Source organism: Saccopteryx bilineata, chromosome 2 (genome assembly GCF_036850765.1).
Source record: "Saccopteryx bilineata isolate mSacBil1 chromosome 2, mSacBil1_pri_phased_curated, whole genome shotgun sequence".
Taxonomy (NCBI): domain Eukaryota; kingdom Metazoa; phylum Chordata; class Mammalia; order Chiroptera; family Emballonuridae; genus Saccopteryx; species Saccopteryx bilineata.
The window spans coordinates 53,326,887-53,346,686 of record NC_089491.1 but is presented as its reverse complement, the minus strand read 5'-3'; the positions used below and the strand labels follow the sequence as shown (position 1 = coordinate 53,346,686).

General features: G+C 41.0%; 1 protein-coding gene across 4 annotated transcripts in view; it reads right to left on the bottom strand.

Moving 5' to 3' along the window:
* TRPM6 (transient receptor potential cation channel subfamily M member 6) overlaps positions 1 to 18,809 on the bottom strand; it is a 201,118-nt gene extending 182,309 nt beyond the window's left edge. For all 4 annotated transcript variants that reach the window (XM_066257076.1, XM_066257078.1, XM_066257077.1 and 1 more), the window contains exon 1: positions 18,617 to 18,809. The gene's annotated coding sequence lies outside the window, so the exon portion shown is untranslated. The remainder of the gene's footprint in view (positions 1 to 18,616) is intronic.
* Positions 18,810 to 19,800: the final 991 nt, after the last annotated feature.

Sequence of the window (19,800 nt, the reverse complement as noted above, 5' to 3'; positions counted from 1 at the left end):
ACTGGGAAGCCAAATAACAGGCTGCCTTTGAGAAAGCAAAAATACTGGTCAAACAGAATAAAGCTCTTGGAATCTCCCATATGGGGTTGCCATTTGAATCAGGTGTTTCAGTGCCCCAGAAGATATGGGCTGGGCATTACAGTGCAAACAACAAAGGAGTGATTGCCTGCCCCTTGGATTTTGGTCCTAACTATGGAAGGGGGCAGAGATCAGACATGCCCCAATAGAACATCAGTTACTGGCAGTGTATACAGTGCTTCTCCAGGTGGAGCTTCTTACCGAAGACACCCAGCTATAGTAAGAGCTTCCCTTCCCATCAAGGGGTGGATTGACAACATGTGTACTGATCGGCCTCTGCCATGACTCAAACTCCCATGCTGAGTACAAGGCATGCCTGTCTATAATGTAGAGTGCTCTGTCAATTAGTCCTCTGTCTCTAGAGAACTAGAGCAGCAACTATTAGACCCTGTTGAATATATAGAATCTCCAAATGCTCCTGCTCCCATCCCTGTGTTGACCCCTGCAAACTGCAAAGAAGGGAAAGGGGAAATTCTGGCTGGAGCCTAGTCCACTGATGGCCCTAGCTGGGGCAATTTGCCTACCTGATGGCAATTACCATTCAGCCACCCCCTGATACTATCTAGATAAAAATAGGAAGAAATCATGGTAGCCAATGGGCCAAGTTAAGTGATCTGGTTGGTAATTATGCATGAACCTTGGCTCTGATCCTAAAAGGATTGACTCTGTGGCTTGGACAATGGGAGGCAGAGGGGTAGATGATCATGAACAAACCTTTAGAGGGACAAGAAATGTGGAAAGATATTTGGACTCATCTGCAAGAGCCCAAGGCAGACTATCTTCCATTCTTCCATATCCCTGCCCATAAGGTGTGTAAACTTCCAGATAATCAGGAAGCTGATGCCTTGGCAAAAAAAAAAAAAAAAAAAATATATATATATATATATATATATATATATATATATATATATATATATAGCTATATATATATTTATATCTATAGACATAGATATAGATATTCTTTAGCAACTAACCCAATAGGGGACCCTGAATATTGGGCAGATTGGAAAATTGAACAGCAAAGTACCCGGGTAGGATGGTACATAGCTAAGGAGTAAGGAGCACATGCTGGAGCTTAAGCTAAGGGCAGCAGGTCTGGAGTCAGCAGAAGTCCTGGTTGCTGAAACCCCTAACCAGGAAGAAACAGGAAAATGAATTACATAGGCGCCCTTCCCTTGAGTGAGGGCTCCAAAAATGCTCTGGTGTGTGTGGACATTGCCTCTGGTTTAACTCAACAAGTTAATCTGGCCACAACCATAAAGAGATGAAAAGCTAAGAACTATGTACAGGTATCCCAGTCAAACAGATAGCGGCCAGAGGTCACATTTCAAAGGACATAAAGTACAAAAGTGGGCAAAGGAATGAGATACTGAATGGAAGTTCCAGCTTCCCTATAACCCACAAGCAGCTGGGCTGGTAGAACAGAAAAGTGGGGTTCTTAAAGAACAGATAAAATTACTAACTGGAAAACCTGTCTTGGCCAGGTGGACAGCAGTGTTTTCCCTACATGTGAGGTCCATTGACCCATATGCCAAGTTAGGAACTGAGGCTGATACCCCCAATACAGTAAAAAAAAATCAAAGGGCATAACAATAATCCTGACATTGGCCATGGACCAACGAACTATCATAATGAAGGCACCAAGTTCTATTGTCCCTGGAATGGGGACCATTTCCTGGTATCTGCAATGGGACGTTTTACCTGGCTGGGTTGGTCACTCCCATCCCTGGACAGGAAGGAACTGCTCAATCTCCAGTGGCACCCTATCATCCTAATGCATTCAGGACCCATGATACGAGCTACGCATGGACCAGTACACATGCCATTGAAAGAGGGGAAATGGTGGGGTTCCTGGTCTGGTATATTTCTCTCTCTATTATTTCCTCAGGCCAGAAAGCACCACCTGCTCCTCTGGCCAACATGCCTCATTCACACAGCCTGGCCCGAGTCTCAAGGCCACAGCTATATTAACATAGAAAAATCAGGTTGTGAGTGTCACTCATAGGAGAAGAACTTCCAATTCAAGTCCCTACTAAATATGTGTCTTTTCTACCTTAGAATTCTGCTGTTCCTGCAATACCCAGCTACAGGGGGGTACTGTGCCATCGTACAAACGGAATGTTGTGGGTGTATACCAAATGAATCTGCTAATATCTCTTCCTTCTTACCACACATAAAAACTCAAGTAAATGTCCTAAGTGATTCAACCCCAAGCCTACGCAACCTATTAGCACAGTGGTCGAGGTCCTAGGGGCCACTGCTTCTTTAAATTTGTCTCTCTCACCTCCCCCCATATGTGTTTATATTGTTGCTGTGAACTGTGTCTCCACTGTGATCAACTAGCAACCAAATGAGCTACCTCCCTGCTAATGAAGCCCTCTGTTGACCACTCAGGGCACCTCAACCACTCAGGGCGCCCTGAAGAAAGGGGCGGGGAGCATGAGATTATAAGAGCCAGTCACCAGGGGTGGAGGGTGAAGAAGAGGCTGTTCCATGATATGACCACTGCTGGACTCACAAGCTAGATCAGAGCAGAACAGAGATAGCTACCCGTAAATCATTGGTGTCCTTATAAAAAGGACAAATTTGGACACAGAAACACACATAGAGAGTTGATAATGTGAAGACACAAGGTGAAGACAACTTTTCACAAGCCAAGGAGAGAGGCCTGAAAGGGATTCTTCCTTCACAGCCTTCATTCAGAAGGAACCGACCCTGCTGACACCTTGATTTTGGACTTCTAACTTCCAGAACTGAAAGACATTAAAATTTCCATTGTTTAAATCAGGGGTCTCAAACTCGCGGCTCGCCGAACAATTTTGTGCAGCCCGCAGACTAATCCACGAAGTTCAAAATATTTTGGATAAAATTAAGTAAGCCTAGGGGCCTACTTGTATTTTTCATTTCTCTAGCATCCTAGCTAGATATTAGCTTAGTTAACAGCAGTTGTGATGCGAACTACAGTTTCTGGTCGTTTTGTGACACTGAGTAAACTGCATGTACGATTGTGCTTGTTGTACTGATTTTTTTTTGTTTTCAACTGCAGTGAGAAAAGTGTTGCGTAACAGTTGCCTTTTGTAGACCTAGTGCGGCCCGCTGAACGGCTGTGATCTTGCTCTGTGGCCCACATGCTGAGTTGAGTTTGAGACCCCTGGTTTAAATCATCCACTTATGGCAGCTGTAGCAAAAGAAAATACTTCCCTACCATCTGGATTTATGAGGGGCATCATAGCTCTGTGCTGGCCTAAAAGCGACCCAGACTATGCCTATTACACAAACATAAATGTTAATAGCACCCTCTTTTATTCTCAGAAGGATCCATGTTTATATAGTCATTCTGCGTCTCACAGCACCCAGAATCCTTCCTGTAACCCACTTCTATTCAGCAGTGTCTTTGCAATCACTTTGGTACCTGTGAATATTAACAGACCTCCCTTGGTGCAATGACCAAAAGGCTGTTCATTTGAAAGCTTTCATAGATATTTGTTTTGTTTTGATTAAATTGTAAAGATAAGAACTGCCTCTTTCTTGTTTTTACATCACCTAGCATTTAAGTGGTCTGGCATATAAGAACTGTTTATTCAATGCAATTAATAGGAGCTTTATGATCTTTACTCTTTAGTACTGTGCTTGCTCTAAATTACCCTATCTTACTTTAAAAGATACCAAGAAATAGGTGCAAATTGTTGAGTATCTATATTTCATGGGGCTCAGGAATTCTCATTTTAAAAAAATGTATAAGAAAGTTGCAGTGTTTTAGTTTTTTATGGATGCTTAGGCCAGCATGATTGTATCTACAGGGAGAAACCAGACATATTGGACATGTATTAGTATCATATTTCCATAAATTTACAAAGTTGTAATTGCATAATGGAAATCAAAAACCACAAAAGGAGATGACGATTACTGCAAATAATGTAACTCATCATTGTAATAAGCAGAGCTTAGAAGACAAACACTTTCATGTGGGTTGTAAACTATATCTAAAGGGCATGGCAGAACTATGTGTAAAATTTATAGGCTTAAAGTCCCTTCTGGGACAGCACAAAGGACCCAGGAAACACAATCACTGCTATTTGAGGCTCTGTGAAAACATGGAAAAGGATCTGTAATGATAATCATGGGACCAAGATCAGGATCAGGACCACCCACTTTTGAGGGCAGAAGTACTTCAGGAAGATATCACTCAGAGATATCTAGACACTTGCCCTTTGCCTTTCTCCCTGTTGTGGACAAGTATTTACTGATAGCAGGTTTAGCTCAATAACTAGGAGACCCAGATGTTTGTCAACATTGCCTTGACGAAAGCTGAAGGTTTTCAGTGTAATTTTTTCCGGAAGTTTAAACCCAGGGTTTAAACTTGCGGTCAGCAGGAATTAGACTCTTTTCTTGATTCTGTCAGGACCCTGTCTAAAGGTGTCAGTGGTGGATTCATATTTCACTGGGGAAACCACAGGAAGGGTAGCATCTGTTCCTTCTCGAGCTAGATTCTCCTTCTCTCTAAAGTTCCAAACCATGTGTGTGCCTGTACATGGTCAGAGGGCAATTACCAATGCTGCTGGACCTGGAAATCACATCCCCGCTACCTTGAGAGAGTCTGCCTCTCCTTCCTACCATACTAGCAACTGCTTCAGCAACTGGCATGTACCTCTTTCATTCCAGAAGCTTTCTAATTTTTCTGATTGAAAGAAAAGACAATACATCTTAGTTGTAGAGAATTTAGAGAATTGAGAAAGGTATGAGGGAAAGAGAGTGAGAGAATGAGGGACAAGAGGCAGAGAGGGAGAGAGAGAGAGAATGAGAAATCAGAGAGAGAGAGAGAGAATATAAAGAGTAAATCACTGGTCATTCCTCCTCTCAGAGAAAACCTCTGTATTATCCTGGTATATTTCCTTCACTATCTCTCTGTCTAGTTCTCATCAGCTCTCTATTGTCCATTTCCTATGTCATCTCTTATTGAACTGATAGCTAAGTGGGTGAACACTTGAATTAGAGAAGATTTTACTTTGCATAATCAAAAGCATCAAAAAAGGGGGGTTTTCCTTTAATATTACCCACTGGATGCAGTGGAGGTTTGTAGCAATAGAATAATACCTATTAAGACAGGAGTCCATCTGAGATAGCAGAGAGTCCTCCTACCACTACCACCATGTACAGCAATGATAAATATTGTTCTGTATATAGAGATTAGTTACCTTATGAATTGCATAGGCCTGGAGTGACCCCATGGAACCCATAACCTATGTACCTCTGTTTTCATGGGAAAATCTGTTCTGGATTTCAAATTACTTAATTACAAACTAGCTTGCAGAAAATAAATGATTTCTCAGAGGGAGACTGCCTATGTTTGGATCACTGGATGAAGAGCACAGGAGTAAGTGCTTGAGTAACATTCGTGAAAAGGCCATGGTAACAAGCCAACCCTTGGTGAGGAAAGCAGGGAGGTTGATTTACATAGAATTGTGTGGAATGGCTAAGAGTTGGAAGAGCAAGAAAAGAGGACAGTTTATCTAGTAACTGCCCTCTGAGGCTTTGCTTATCTCTAGTTTTTCCTCATTCCTTTTCTTTGACTATTGAACTCGTTTATCAAAACTCAGCTCCACGTGTGCCTATAAAACTGGTGGAATCTGAAAAAGATCTGGAGATTGTCCCAAAGTCAGTATGCTGGTTCTGATACTGTATTGTAGTGATGTATGATGTTAGCACTGGGGGAACCTGGGGGAAGCGTATATGGGACCTCTTTTTATAATTTTTTGTTATTTCTTATGACTTTACAATTATTTCAAAAGGAAAAGAAAAACTCAGCTCCAGAATGTTTTGTAGCACAGTCTTGCCTGACAACCAGGTTCCTACCATCTTCCCACTGCTTTGGCTTATTGTCCCTGCACTTAATTTCCATACTGTATCTGTCCTCTTTTCTAATTATTGATGCCGTACCACTTAGCACACATGTGTATTTCTGTATGAACTGCATATATTTATATATGGTTTCACACGTTGTGACAGACACACAGACTGTATAATACTGGCTGGTTCACTAGCTGTTTCTCACACGTCCATATATTGTGAATCCCCAACAAGACGGTAAGCTCTCTGTCTTTGTAGCTCCTGGTTCGGTGCCCCGCAGCACCAGACCGCTCACTGCAGGGTAGGTTCTCATAACTACTACTGAAGTGGCTGAGAAAAGGAGAAACGTGAAAGGAAATAAGAAGATAGGTAAAACACTTGACCAGGTTTTTTGTGTTTTAACAGACTCTAATTTGGTGCTCAGAAAACATTTACTACCCCGCAATTAGAGTTTCAAGGTTGTCAAAGACAGTACATCTGTCTCTTTTAGTCCTAGTTATTACCATGAACAGTGGTTATTGACCAAGAAGCACAAAGGTTAGTCACAGGTGTGTTGTTTTAACACTTGCCATAAAACATCTCCCAGTTCATTGAGGGAAATGCTGAAGAAGCACTTTGCTCACCCTGGAATCCACCTCCTCCCCCCAGGTAATCTTATCTGAATCAAGGGGTGAGCAGGTTTGTTTAAGCTGAAAACTTGGATGAAAAAAAGAGAACAGGTAAATTTTAAACTTCATGAAAAATGAGTACTCTCAAACCAATATGAATGGTATCTCCATATTGAGGAGTTAGGAGTATAGTCACTGATTTAATAGAGTATATTCTTAGAAAAAGTACCCGTTTACTCAAACTGCTATTTACAGGTTAAGATGTATTGGTTGTAGCCTAGAAAAAAGGTTGACTATCATTTTTATCCAATTTGGCATATGTGACATAGAACAACATATAAAAAAATATTTTGTGAAATAAAGATCAGAATACATGCATGGTATTTTAATTTTACTATTTATGTTTTGGGGGTTTTTTTTGTTGTTGTTGTTTTTTTTGTACTTTTCTGAAGCTGGAAACGGGGAGAGACAGTCAGACTCCCGCATGCATCCGACCGGGATCCACCCGGCACGCCCACCAGGGGGCGATGCTCTGCCCCTCCGGGGTGTCACTCTGTTGCGACCAGAGCCACTCTAGCGCCTGGGGCAGAGGCCAAGGAGCCATCCCCAGCGCCCGGGCCATCCTTGCTCCAATGGAGCCTCAGCTGCGGGAGGGGAAGAGAGAAACAGAGAGGAAGGAGAGGGGGAGGGGTGGAGAATCAGATGGGCGCTTCTCCTGTGTGTCCTGGCTGGGAATCAAACCCCGGGACTTCTGCACGCCAGGCCGACGCTCTACCACTGAGCCAACCGGCCAGGGCCACTATTTATGTTTTTAAAGTGAGAGGAAATTATATATGTATATTTATATGCTTTTATATTTTTATGTATTTATATATGTACATATATATATACACACACACATATACATATATAATATGCACATATGAATGTGTGTGTGATTTGATAGACATGAAATCTCCCTGAAGAGATACACAAGAAGCAGGTGACTGAGGCTATCTCCGGTGGAGAAAATTTAAGGATTGGCAGATGGCTTAGGAGGAAGGCTGCCTCTCACTGGATAAATTTTTCCACTGTTTAAATATTTTACCACATCCATGTATTACCTTTAGAAATTTTTTTTATTAAAAAAAAACAGAGATAAAGAAAAACCACATAAAACAAATGAATGTCTTAGTGAATTATTATAAGGTAAATACTCTCGTAACTACCTACCAGGTCAAGAAATGAAACTTAAAAAGGAAACCTACCAGGTCAAGAAATGAAACTTAAAAAGGAAGAGAGAAAGAAAACTTTGCCAGACACCCAAAAGCCTCTCACAGTCCTATTTCCTCCTCCAAAGTAACCACTAATCTTGATGTTTATACTAATTATTTTCTTCCATTAACCTGGCTTTGATCACTTCCTTGCATTTCTTAATAATTTTATCAACATAGTATGTGTGCCTAGTTGCCGCAGCCTTGCCCATGGGGGGGGGGGATGGTATTTTATATCTCTTGTAATGTACAGGCTCCCCTTCCTTTCATTCCTTACATTTTTTCTAGTGAATAACCCAAGCCAATAACCCAGGCCATTAGGCCTAGAAGCACCCTCCCCATCTGAATTTTGCTAATTGCACACTCACAGTATTGCTCATAGTTCAAGATGTTCCTCCTATCACTCTTCCTGCAAACACTGGACCCAGAGGCTTGAGCAGACTCAGGGTCAGTCCCTTTGGCAAGATCTTGATGGTGATGTGTTCTTTCATCAGATGACACATGTCTGATTTTCGTTCTTCATTGTCCGTGGCATTTCATGTTCAATGCCTTGATTTGTTAATTTATTGGGAGATGCAGTACGGTAATATTACAATTCTATCATTTCATATCATTAGCTGAATAATTTTATAAGATGAATCTTTCACTCATGTACTCTTTGGTTGCCCAATGCTATAGGTCTTACAGAAAAGCTTAATTCTTTCCTTTTATATCCCCAGTTTTCAAGATAATTTATGGTTCTCTGTCATCTGCAAAAAAGAGATCAACCCAGTTTGATGATTTTTAAAAAAACTTATTTTTAATTGTGAACATAGTGGATTTAAGCATATCTGATGGGGTTTAGACTGTGGGAGCAATAGTTCAAGATGGCCCCCAGTGATCCCTGCCACCTTGTATTCACAGCCTTGTACAGTCCCTTCCACATTGTTCAAGGGTTAGTAGTTTATGGTGTAACAAATAAACTACAGCAGAAGTGACAGTATGCCACTTCTGAGATTAGGTTATAAAAGCCTGCAGCTTCCGTCTTTGGTGCTCACGCACTGGACTGCTACACTGCCTCTTGATCTCTTTACACTCAGTCTGGGAGAAGCCATTTGTAAGCAGCCCTATGGCAAGGAACTGAAGCTGCCTGCCAAGAGCCCTGTGAATTTCCAAGTAAATCTTCCACACCCAGATTCGAAGAAACATATTCCCAGTAAACAGCCTGACTGTAACGTCATCAGGACCCTGAGACAGAATCACAAGTTAAGCTGATTTTGGATTCCTGACTCTTAAAAATTGAGTGATATGATAAACGTCTGGCTAGCCTGACCTGTGGTGGCAAAGCAGATAAAGCCTCGACCTGGAATGCTGAGGTTGCTGGTGTGAAACCCTGGGCTTGCCTGGTCAAGGCACATATGGAAGCTGATGCTTCCTGCTCTTCCCCACTTCTCTCTCCTCTCTAAAATGAATAAATAAAATAAAATTTTAAAAAACCTAATAAATAAATAAATGTCTGGCGTTAAGCAATACTTTGGGGGAAATGTTTGTACAGCAACAGATGCTAACATATAATCCATTGCAGTTCTTATTGTTATTGAAACTCAGTTTGCCCCATATTTGGTCAGTGGGGCCTCTTCAAATTATCTCCGGAGTTACTTGAGATATCCTAGTAGTTTTTAATAGCTTATTTGTTACCTAATATGAAAAGATATCTCTGGGTTTTCTTAAGTAATTTCCTCCCCTAAAACTAGAATTTGCTAAAAGTCCTTGTTTATTTTATTAGAAATGATCTTGAGAAAGACCACAGTCGGGGTGCCATGGGTGCTTTGTTGGTTGTTATTTCTAAAGCTTTTCAATAGAGAGATAAAATATCTTGTGAGTTCTAAATATAAATGTCCAACTCAAATTCAGGATTAAATATTGTTATCTCGCTTGTATATTAAATTTTATTCTTTCAGTTACATGAAGAAGCCTCGTCCTCAAGGACAGAAGCAATCAAATCAACTATTAATTAGTCATTTGCTTTATCCCACAGAAACACACAACAGTCCCAGAAAACAATTCCAATACTACCAATCGTTATGATTTCTGAAAACCATTTGAAAAACTTTTGCGAGTGTTACTATAATTCTCCCCCTTTTTAAGTAGTTACACCACATCTACATTCTCAGATCACGTAACCATTATATCTGTACACGTTCACTTTTTTTTTAAGTATATTTACTTATTTATTTATTTTGTAGCAGAGACAGAAAGAGTCAGAGAGAAGGACAGATAGGGACAGACAGACAGGAAGGGATAGATGAGAAACATCAATTCTTCGTTGTGGCTCCCCAGTTGTTCATTGATTGCTTTCTCATATGTGCCTTGACCGGGGGACTACAGCAGAGCGAGTGACCCCTTGCTCAAGCCAGTGACCTTGGGCTCAAGCTGGTGATCCTTGCTCAAACCAGATGAGCCTGCGCTCAAGCTGGCAACCTCGGGGTCTCGAACCTGGGTCCTCCACATCACAGTCCGACGCTCTATCCACTGCACCACTGCCTGTTCAGGCCACGTTCACTTTTTGATGTGCATTTCGTGTTAGTTCTATAAGTAATCATATAGTGGGAACTGAGGTAAGGAAGTAAGGGCAATAAGACTGAATCAGCAGGCCCTGGCCAGCTGGCATGAGGATGTCCAGGGTTCAATTCCCGGTCAGGGCACACAGGAGAAGCAACCATCTGCTTCTCTTCTCTCCCTCTTGCCCTCTTTCAGCCAGTGGCTAGACTGGTTTGAGGGTCAGCCTCAGGCGCTAAAAATAACTCGGTTGATTGAGCATTGGCCCCAGACAGGGGATACCAGGTGAATCCTGGTCAGGTACATGCAGGAGTCTGTCTCACTATCTCCCCTGCTCTCACTTAAGAAAGAATAAATAAAATAAAATTTAAAAAGATTGAATCAGCAGAGGCCCTGGCCAGGTAGACCAGCTGGTTAGTGTCATCCCAATACACCAAGGTTGTGGTTCAATCCCTGGTCAGAGTACATACAAGAATCAATGAATGAATGCATAAATAAGTGGAACAACAAATTGATGTTTTTCTCTCTCTCTCTCTCTCTCTTCCTTTCTCTTTAAAAGTCAATAAATAAATTAAAAAGTTTTAAGATTGAATCAGCAGAGAATTCATGATAAAGGACTTAAAGGTCTTGCAAAAAAATCTTAATTTTATCCTTTAGGCAGCAGGAAGCTTCTAGAGGATGTTGAGTCAGGAACTAAATAGACTTTTCTATGTTATACAGCACATCGAATACCCACCAAATACTGCTCAGGATCACAGTTCTTTTTTGGTCCCACAGTGGTAGACCTTGTCCAAGGCGGGTCCACCGAGCTGCTACTACAATCCTCCCTCTTTGCTGGCATCCCCACTTGCAGCCTTTTCTCCTTGCACTTTTCCCACTTCTTCAGTTTCAGAATCTGACCTCATCCCATCAGTTCGGGTTGGATATGTTCCCCGAGCATCTTATGATTACCCCTATTACATTAACTGATCATTAGTTCATTCATCAAAGGTTTGGGGGTTTTTTTAGTTTTTTTTTATTTTATTTTATTTATTCATTTTAGAGAGGAGAGAGAGGAGAAAGAGAAGGGGGAAGGAGCTGGAAGCATCAACTCCCATATGTGCCTTGACCAGGCAAGCCCAGGGTTTCGAACCGGCAACCTCAGCATTTCCAGGTCGACGCTTTATCCACTGCGCCACCACAGATCAGGCCATTCATCAAAGGTTTTGTGATCCCCTGCTGCCAACTGGGCACTCTGCTAGGAATTGAGCCCACAGTGATAAGCAAATACAGAGCCAAGCCCTGCCCTCCTGTGGCCTGGAGGCAGAGAGAGAGGCTCTCATATTTTGGTATCCTGTTTCGCTGTAGTATTTATTATACTATATTTCAACTGAGCTCTGAGAGTCTGGCACTTTGTAGATGCTCAACAAAATGTTTCTTGGTTGATTGAATTGATTGATTGAAAGAATCCTACTCAGCTAGCCACGAGAAGTTTCATTAGTTCTGAAACAGTAATGACAATCTCACCCCTTCTCAGAACTGCTGATTACCTAAACACATAAATAGGTCACAGGTTGACAACATTTTCAGTGAAGCGCTAGCTGGTAAATAGTTCAGGCTTTAGCCCTGGTCGAACAGCTCAGTTGGGTAGAGCATCCTCCTGAAGCACAGAGGTTTGCCGCTTTGATCTCCAGTCAGGGCTCATTTGGAAATAGATGTTCCCGCCTCTCCCCTGCTCCCTCCCTTCCTCTCTCTAAAGTCAATAAAGTAAACATTTTAAAAATATATATTTTAAATTATATATCTATGTTAGGCTTTATAAGCCACATGGTGTCTGTCACAACTACTCAACTCTGGCATTGCAGTGCAGAAGCAGTTGTAGACAAGACATAAACAAATCGGTGTGGCTGTGTGACAATGGAATTTTATTTATAAAACACAGCGGGCTGGATTTGGCCCATGGGCCCTAGCTTGCCAGCCCATGCTATAGATGATGCAGTTCTGTCAGTTTTTCAGGACTGCCTTCGTGCGTGGTCCTTACTCTATTTTTTAGTTGGTAAATTTATTTGCTACATCCAACATCTGATTTACATTTAAACCCATGTCTTGCATCTGCAGTCGTGGTGTTGTGAAACAATTGTGATGTTGCGAAAGAGTATTGCAACTGAAACCCATAAAACCTGTTTTACTTTAGTTGACCATTTGGCAGGTTCGAAACCCCGGGACGGATTAGTAAAGGGCCATGCAAGAAGCAAGTACAAGCTGATGCTTCCCACTCTTCCCTCAACTCCTTTCTCTCTTGCTCTTCTCCCTTTAAAATCAATAAATAAAATCTTAAAAAATAAAAGATCAAGTGAGACGTATATTGAGAACTGAACATGATACCTAGCACAGAGTAGACAGTCCACAAATATGCCCCATTCCTTCACCCAGTCATATTCTTTTCCTCCTTTAAATGAAATTATCAGATATTTGTTGGGGATTTCCTATATCCAAGGCATTATATCAAGTACCTTTGAGGAGCCACTGAGCCACTTCACCCACAGGTGTTGTAAGGTACCAAAAATTACAGAATTAATATTAATATTTTAAGAGGCTTGGAGAACATTTTATTAATTTGGGTTAAGGTGTGCAGAGAAATTGTGAGAATAGTCTCTGTACTGTGTGATTGGCATAACCAGGATGGCCCTTGGCATTGTATTGTAAATGCAAAGGGGAGGAAAACATGGATCCCCAGACATTCCACCACACCTGTGAGGAAAGGGGTGAATGGTTAGCCAGGTGCAGGGAGAGAAAAGCCAAAATAAACCTTTTCTTATAGCAATGAACCATTTGAGGGTATTTGTCCCCACAGAAACTACCTCTCCTATGTAAATGCGTGTAGTTAACATGTGTGACTCTGGACAGAGAAATAGCAGATGAACACTAGATAATATTGGAATGCCTTTTAATATGTAAAAAGATATCTTTCTGCCATTGTGTTGACTTGTAAATTTTGTTATCTCCAAAATAATGTATGGCTTGCAAATTGAACGTGGTCCTATCATGTTAAAGGACATATGACTATAACCAATAGTGGTAAGGGGCTCCTAATTACAATTTTTGCTTCTGTACTTCCCACTTACAAAACTATAAAAACTAAGTAGAACAAAGGGCCGGCGTGCTCTCCCTCAGACCACTGTTGGAGATGCTGCTGCTTGGCCAAGCTAGACAATAAAGCTTTGGTGTGTAATCGACGGACTTTGTTTGTGTCTTCAATGTTTTGGGTCCCTCCAGATTAGGCTTAACACCTTAAAACTAGTCCAGATCCTCCCTGATATCTTTCTTGACCACTGGTTCTCAAACTTGGTTATAATACAATATACCCAGGCCCCTAAAAGTACTGATGCTTGTATCCCAACATTAGATATTCTGGTATAAGTTTGTTTTCCTTTTATTTTGATATAAGAATTATAAATAGTGACCTGGGCATCAGAATTACTCTCAGCTAATTTAAGATGGAGTAAATTTGAGAGTCATTGCTTGTAAAGCCAGAAGCCACGGCCAGGGCCACCATCACAGCCATCCGACCCATGCAGGTTCGCATTGGATTCGGACAGTCGGTAAAGAAACAGCAGAACCAAAAACTGATGGGCCATAGTCTTTAATCCTAGCTTGCACCCGGCAGGCAAGTAAAAATACACACTGGGCTCCAAAACCCAGTCACATTCAGTGCTCACAAAGCCACTGACTTATCCGAGTTTCCTAGAATCAAAGGTTTCTAGCTCACCAGCCTTATTCTCCTCAGTTCCCCATCTCCTTCCTTATCCCAGATACAAACTCTGTACAAACTGGCATCTCACTCAGCACTCCGCCATCTTGGCTGCTTCTCCTGGCCTCCTCCACGTGGCCTCCTTCCGCTGCTGGCTCTACTCTCTCTGTTCTCTCATGCTAACCTCAGGAACCAAAAGCACAAACTCTGTTCTGCTCCCATTTTATATTGTAGCTTCACAACCTCTAATCCAATATACAAAGTAGGGAAGTCCCTAATACAAAGTCACTTCTCTGAGGCATGATTGGATTGTACCGCCCCACATCAAAAAGGGTGGGAAAGGCTTAATCCCAAAACCAAGCCCCAGGCTACAAGGATTCTCAACACACATTAATATCACCTGGGTGATGGCCTCCTCGTGGGCAGCGTAATCTTTAACAAAGTGAGCATAATACATTTTATCTGCCCAACATTGCTCTAGACTAGGACTCTGGCTCTAATCAATTCAGAAACCCTTTCTTCCATCTTTCCATCTGACTCCTATATGCACATCCTTATAGAACTAGAGTTGATTGAGTTCTATTTTTTACCCATATTTGGATATATTTATGTTAAGGAGGGGGGAAAAAGAGAATGAAACAATCATCTTCTTTTGCATTTGGCATTTGTTCTTTAACTCTCTGGCATCCATTTCCCTTTCTTATGGCAACGGCCTTGATTTTTATTTGGGGGCCCACTTCTCCCCCAATCTCAGTCCACTTGGCCTGCTGGTGACCTCTGCCAGGCACTAGAAGCTCCTGAAACCAGTTCACACACTCTCCTGGCTGCAGTTAGTGTGGTCCACTCAGCATGAGTGTCATGATTCAGATTTCTAGAATTTCCAAAAGACATTTTGGATTGGAATCTAAAAGACTATGGTTCCTGGGGGATTCTGGAAGCTATTTTACAATGGCAAAGAAAATGGTCGAGAAATAAATTTTTTTTAAAACAACCTCAAAGAGAAAGTCTATCTGAAAACATAGAGAATAACACAGCGACAAGAGAGGGAAAGATCATTTTGAGCCACAGTGACTAATGCTGTCTCAAGCCAGGTGGACCATTAAACTGCTGAATGAACAGTTAAATTACCTTTGCTTCTGCCTTTGCCAATTTTTGTCAGGTGTTCTGTCACTGTCCATGTAAAGCCAGTATCCATGGCCAGGGCCACCATCAGAGCAGCCCGGCCCATGCAGGTTCGCATTGGATTCGGACAGTCGGTAAAGAAACAACGGAGCCACAAACTGGTGGGCCATAGTCTTTAATCCTAGCTTGCACCCGGCGGGCAAGTAAAAATACACACTGGGCTCCAAAACCCAATCACATTCAGTGCTCACAAAGCCACTGACTTATCCGAGTTTCCTAGAATCAAAGGTTTCTAGCTCACCAGCCTTATTCTCCTCAGTTCCCCATCTCCTTCCTTATCCCAGATACAAACTCTGTACAAACTGGCATCTCACTCAGCACTCCGCCATCTTGGCTGCTTTTCCTGGCCTCCTCCACTTGGCCTCCTCCACTTGGCCTCCTCCCGCTGCTGGCTCTATTCTCTCTGCTCTCTCATGCTAACCTCAGGAACCAAGCGCCAAGCTCTCGTTTTGCCCCCATTTTATAGTGTAGAAATCCAAACCCTTAATCCAATATACATAATAGGGAGGTCTCTAATACAAAGACACTTCTGAGGCATGATTGGACTGTACCGCCCCACATCAAAATGGGTGGGAAAGGCTTAATCCCAAAACCAAGCCCCAGGCTACAAGGATTCTCAACACACATTAATATCACCTGGGCAACGGCCTCTTTAACAAAGTGAGCATAATACATTTTATCTGCCCAACAGTCCACCAGAAGAATCCCAAACTGATACAGCCTCCGCTCATCTCCCTCAGAATCAAATCCAATCATCCATATACGGGGACTATGTACCAGTCAAGCCCCAGTCATTCATGCAACAAATGTGTGTTTATTGTATAAAATGCCTGAACAAGGAAGAGAGATACTGTTGGTCAAACAAATTTGTAAAATGTGATTTTCATGTTTGCTCACTTATAATTTGCATTCGAGGCTAGGCAGCACCAGGTATATGTGGTCTGTGAAATTGCAAATTACCTTCCTGCTTGGGAAGGGCCATTGTCTTGCTAATGTTTGCTGGAGGAAAGGTTTTTCACACCAGAAAGTTTTGAAGAGTGAGAGAGCAGTGAGAATGCAGGGTGCTGAAGAAGAAGCCAGTTTAGGGAAGAGAAAGGAGAAGGTGGGCTTATGGGGAACCAGAGGTGAAGGGCTTTTGTGAGCTCCGCTGAGACTGTGGGGCCTTTGATTTTAGGAGAAACCAGAGAAGATTCTCCTGGTTGTGGAACCAGAGAACGTGTCAGGGCTTTGGGAGCCCTGTGTGTTTGCTCATCGGCTGTTGCGAGACTTGAATAAAGGAATGGTCCACCATTTTTTGGCTCCGCTGTTTCTTTACTGTCTAACCGAATCCATTGAGAACCTGCATGCGAATGGCCATGACATGACGAATGGCTGCGACTACTGGCCATATTGATACCCAAAACAAAACCGCCTCCCTAATGTTTGTAAGACCCATGCAAGGTGTTAAGGACAGAAAGGATCAAAAGCTGGGGTCTATAGTCACTAAGTTTGCCATCAAATTGGAATGATGACATGCACACAAACAAAGAGACAAGCGGCAATCTGGGAGGTTAGATGCATGAATTCCTGAGGATGGACACCAAACCCAGAATTTCTGCCGTAGGCGGAAAATCTTAAGTGAGCACAGGCAGCATGGTATTTCCATTTTCCTTTGAATCAAAATTAGCTGGGAAAAGGAGGAAAGTGTTGAAAAACTGGGAAAGAAGTAGAGGTAAAATGAAAGCAAGTGAGAGTAGCAGCTTTGAAAGTCGTTCTAAACCATTTTTTAAATTCAAAAATTAAGATATTTTGTGTTTTATGTTTACAAATTAATCATGCTAATTAAAAAAATTAAAGGTGACAGAAATCACTTCATTCATTCCTTTAACACTATTTATTGCACGCCTGCTATGTGCCAGGCACTATTATATACATTGAGGTTTTAGCAGTAAATAAGACAATGTCCCTATCAGTTACATTCCAGTGTCTATAAGGTAAAAAGTAAATTTTCTCATTTAGTCCCTTAAAGTGGCCATTCTAAATGGTTTGGTAAATATTCTTATAGACAGTGTAAATGGAGATATTGGTATTTATTTGTTTTCACAAAAAAATAAGTATATGCTATATTTACTATTGTGAAAATAGCATATGTTGTAAATACTTATTGTTCTTTGAAATTTTTTAAAAAACTTAATATAAGTTGAACTGGTTTCATGTTAATAAATGTAGATTCACCTCATTCTATTTTTTATGAGATATGTCATCATTGCATTTAACCACTATCCTGTTCATTAACATTTAGTTGTTCCCAGGTTTTCACAATGATGAGCAATGTTGTTGTAAAAAAATATATGTCATTTCTATAATTTTTCAAACACTCAGAGACAGTCAGTGTTCATTAAAGTTCTCCAAAATGGAATGGTTTGATCTATAGTGGAAAAGATGTGAATTAGTCTTTTCAGGTGAAAACCCTATTGTCTACTTCCTTTTTGATTTATTATTGACTTATTGAGTATCTAAGAAGATCTTACACAAATGACTTAAATTTCTTCTAAAATCCATTAATATAAATGCAGACTAAAAAAAAAGATAAATAATCAATAGCTATGGGGGTGGGAGTGAGGGAGGTGGAGGGATAGAGCAAAAAGGGACAAAAGAAAAAACCTCATGGACACAGAAAATAAATAATCAATAGCTATTTCCACAAAGCCTTCTATGTGCCCAGGTCTCTTTCTAGGCTCCAAGAAGAGGAATCTGTATTTTTCTTGACATAATAGCTCATCACAATTAAAATGGCAAGAACACAATCAGTACTCTTCTAATGAAAGTCCTTCTGGTATACTTCCTTTTTACTTTCATTTCCTTTTCAGAAAGCTATTGTTTAAAATATTAATAATGATTTTATTTCTAAAACTTTTATGACTATTTCAAATGGATTTCAAGAACCAAGAAATATTCATCTTGTTGAATAGAAACACACAACCATAAAACAATATTTCCATTAGAACCAGAATTATTTGACATTTGAAATTTAACTCCAGATGTCCCATCAGTTCCTACCTTGGCTATTTCCAATAATCAAAATTATTTATGTCTCCAGTCTAGTGAACAGTTCAATCTTCTATCAATGAAAAAAAATCAAAAACAGATTAATTAAGTAAACAAGCTGTTTAATTTATAAAAATATTTTAAGAGGAAACGGCACCAATTTTGTTTGGCATGCTTGCCGAATTGTGGTTTTAATAGCTTGATTTCGGCCTGTGATTATTTAAAAATAATCATCAAGCAGATCTAAATGGTTAAGTGTAATTGCAAGATTATGCCTTTTGCATTTTACAGTGTTTAAAATCTAGCATAAGAGAAAATAAACACAAGAACCACAAAATGTTTCATTCACTTACCCTTTTTATAACCACGGCCAGGGTAAACTCCACTCAGCCTTAGGCCATTGAATTTTATCCTGAAGTTTCCACCACACAATCAGATAAACCCCAGCTTGTGTGAGTAACTAATGGAAATAATGCCGAAAAAAAAAATTGCCAAATAGATTTTTATGTGTTTAACCTAAAAGGGAGAAACTGCAACATAAACTGAGTCAAGAGGTTTCTAGCTGATTTTAAATCAGAGGGGGTGATTTCACTTTTAGCACGAACTTGTGACTAAGATTGCCTGGTCGGGAAATGATTAACACGCCTGTTGTCATCATTTGCTAGAGCTCTCCAGCTGCAGGAAATCAGCTGGGGGAACCTTATCAATCCTGGGCACGTGTGTTGTAAGTACACCGTCCTCCTGAGCCGGGGCTTAGCATGCTGAATTCAATTTCAGTGAGGTTATTTTAAGTAAGTATTCAGAACCTCTGCCAATTTTGCTAGTGGTTATTTTTACTGAACTATTGTTATAAAAGGTTTTATTTTTACTTTTCATTTCTGTGCCTCACCTTATCACTCAGACCCTTTTTCTTAAAATTCCAAAGTTTTGTAAGTAACATTATCAGTATCTCTGGTTTCCCTTACCCTTGATCGCTTCCCAAACATGCTTGAATCTAAAAACTCCAGCGTCTTTTTTTTTTCTTACAGAGACAAGAAGGGAGAGAGAGAGGGAGGAGAGAGATGACAAGCATCAACTTGCAGTTTCTTCACTTTAGTTGTTCATTGATTGCTTCTCATATGTGCCTTGACCGGGGTGTGAGGCTCAAGCCGAGCGAGTGGCTCCTTACTCAAGCTTGTGACCCTGTGCTCAAGCTGGAGACCCCATGCTCAAGCTGGCGACCTTGGGGTTTCGAACCAGGGACCTCAGCGTTCCTGTTGGACGCTCTATCTACTGCCCCACTACAGGTCATGCAAAAACTCCAGTGTCTTTTTCACCTGCCAGGTCTCACTCTTTTTGAAACCAGAAACATGGAAAATAAGAAAAAACTCATAAATAGATGCATAGAACTTAGAGGCACTAGAAAGTCATCAAAGGATTATTTTTTTCTTTAAATGATTGTTATGAATAGCAACTACTACATGATCCTTTCTTCATAAATGCTTCTAGAAGTGAAAAAAAAAATCTCACCCAGATATGAGAGAGAAATGGCAGAGAT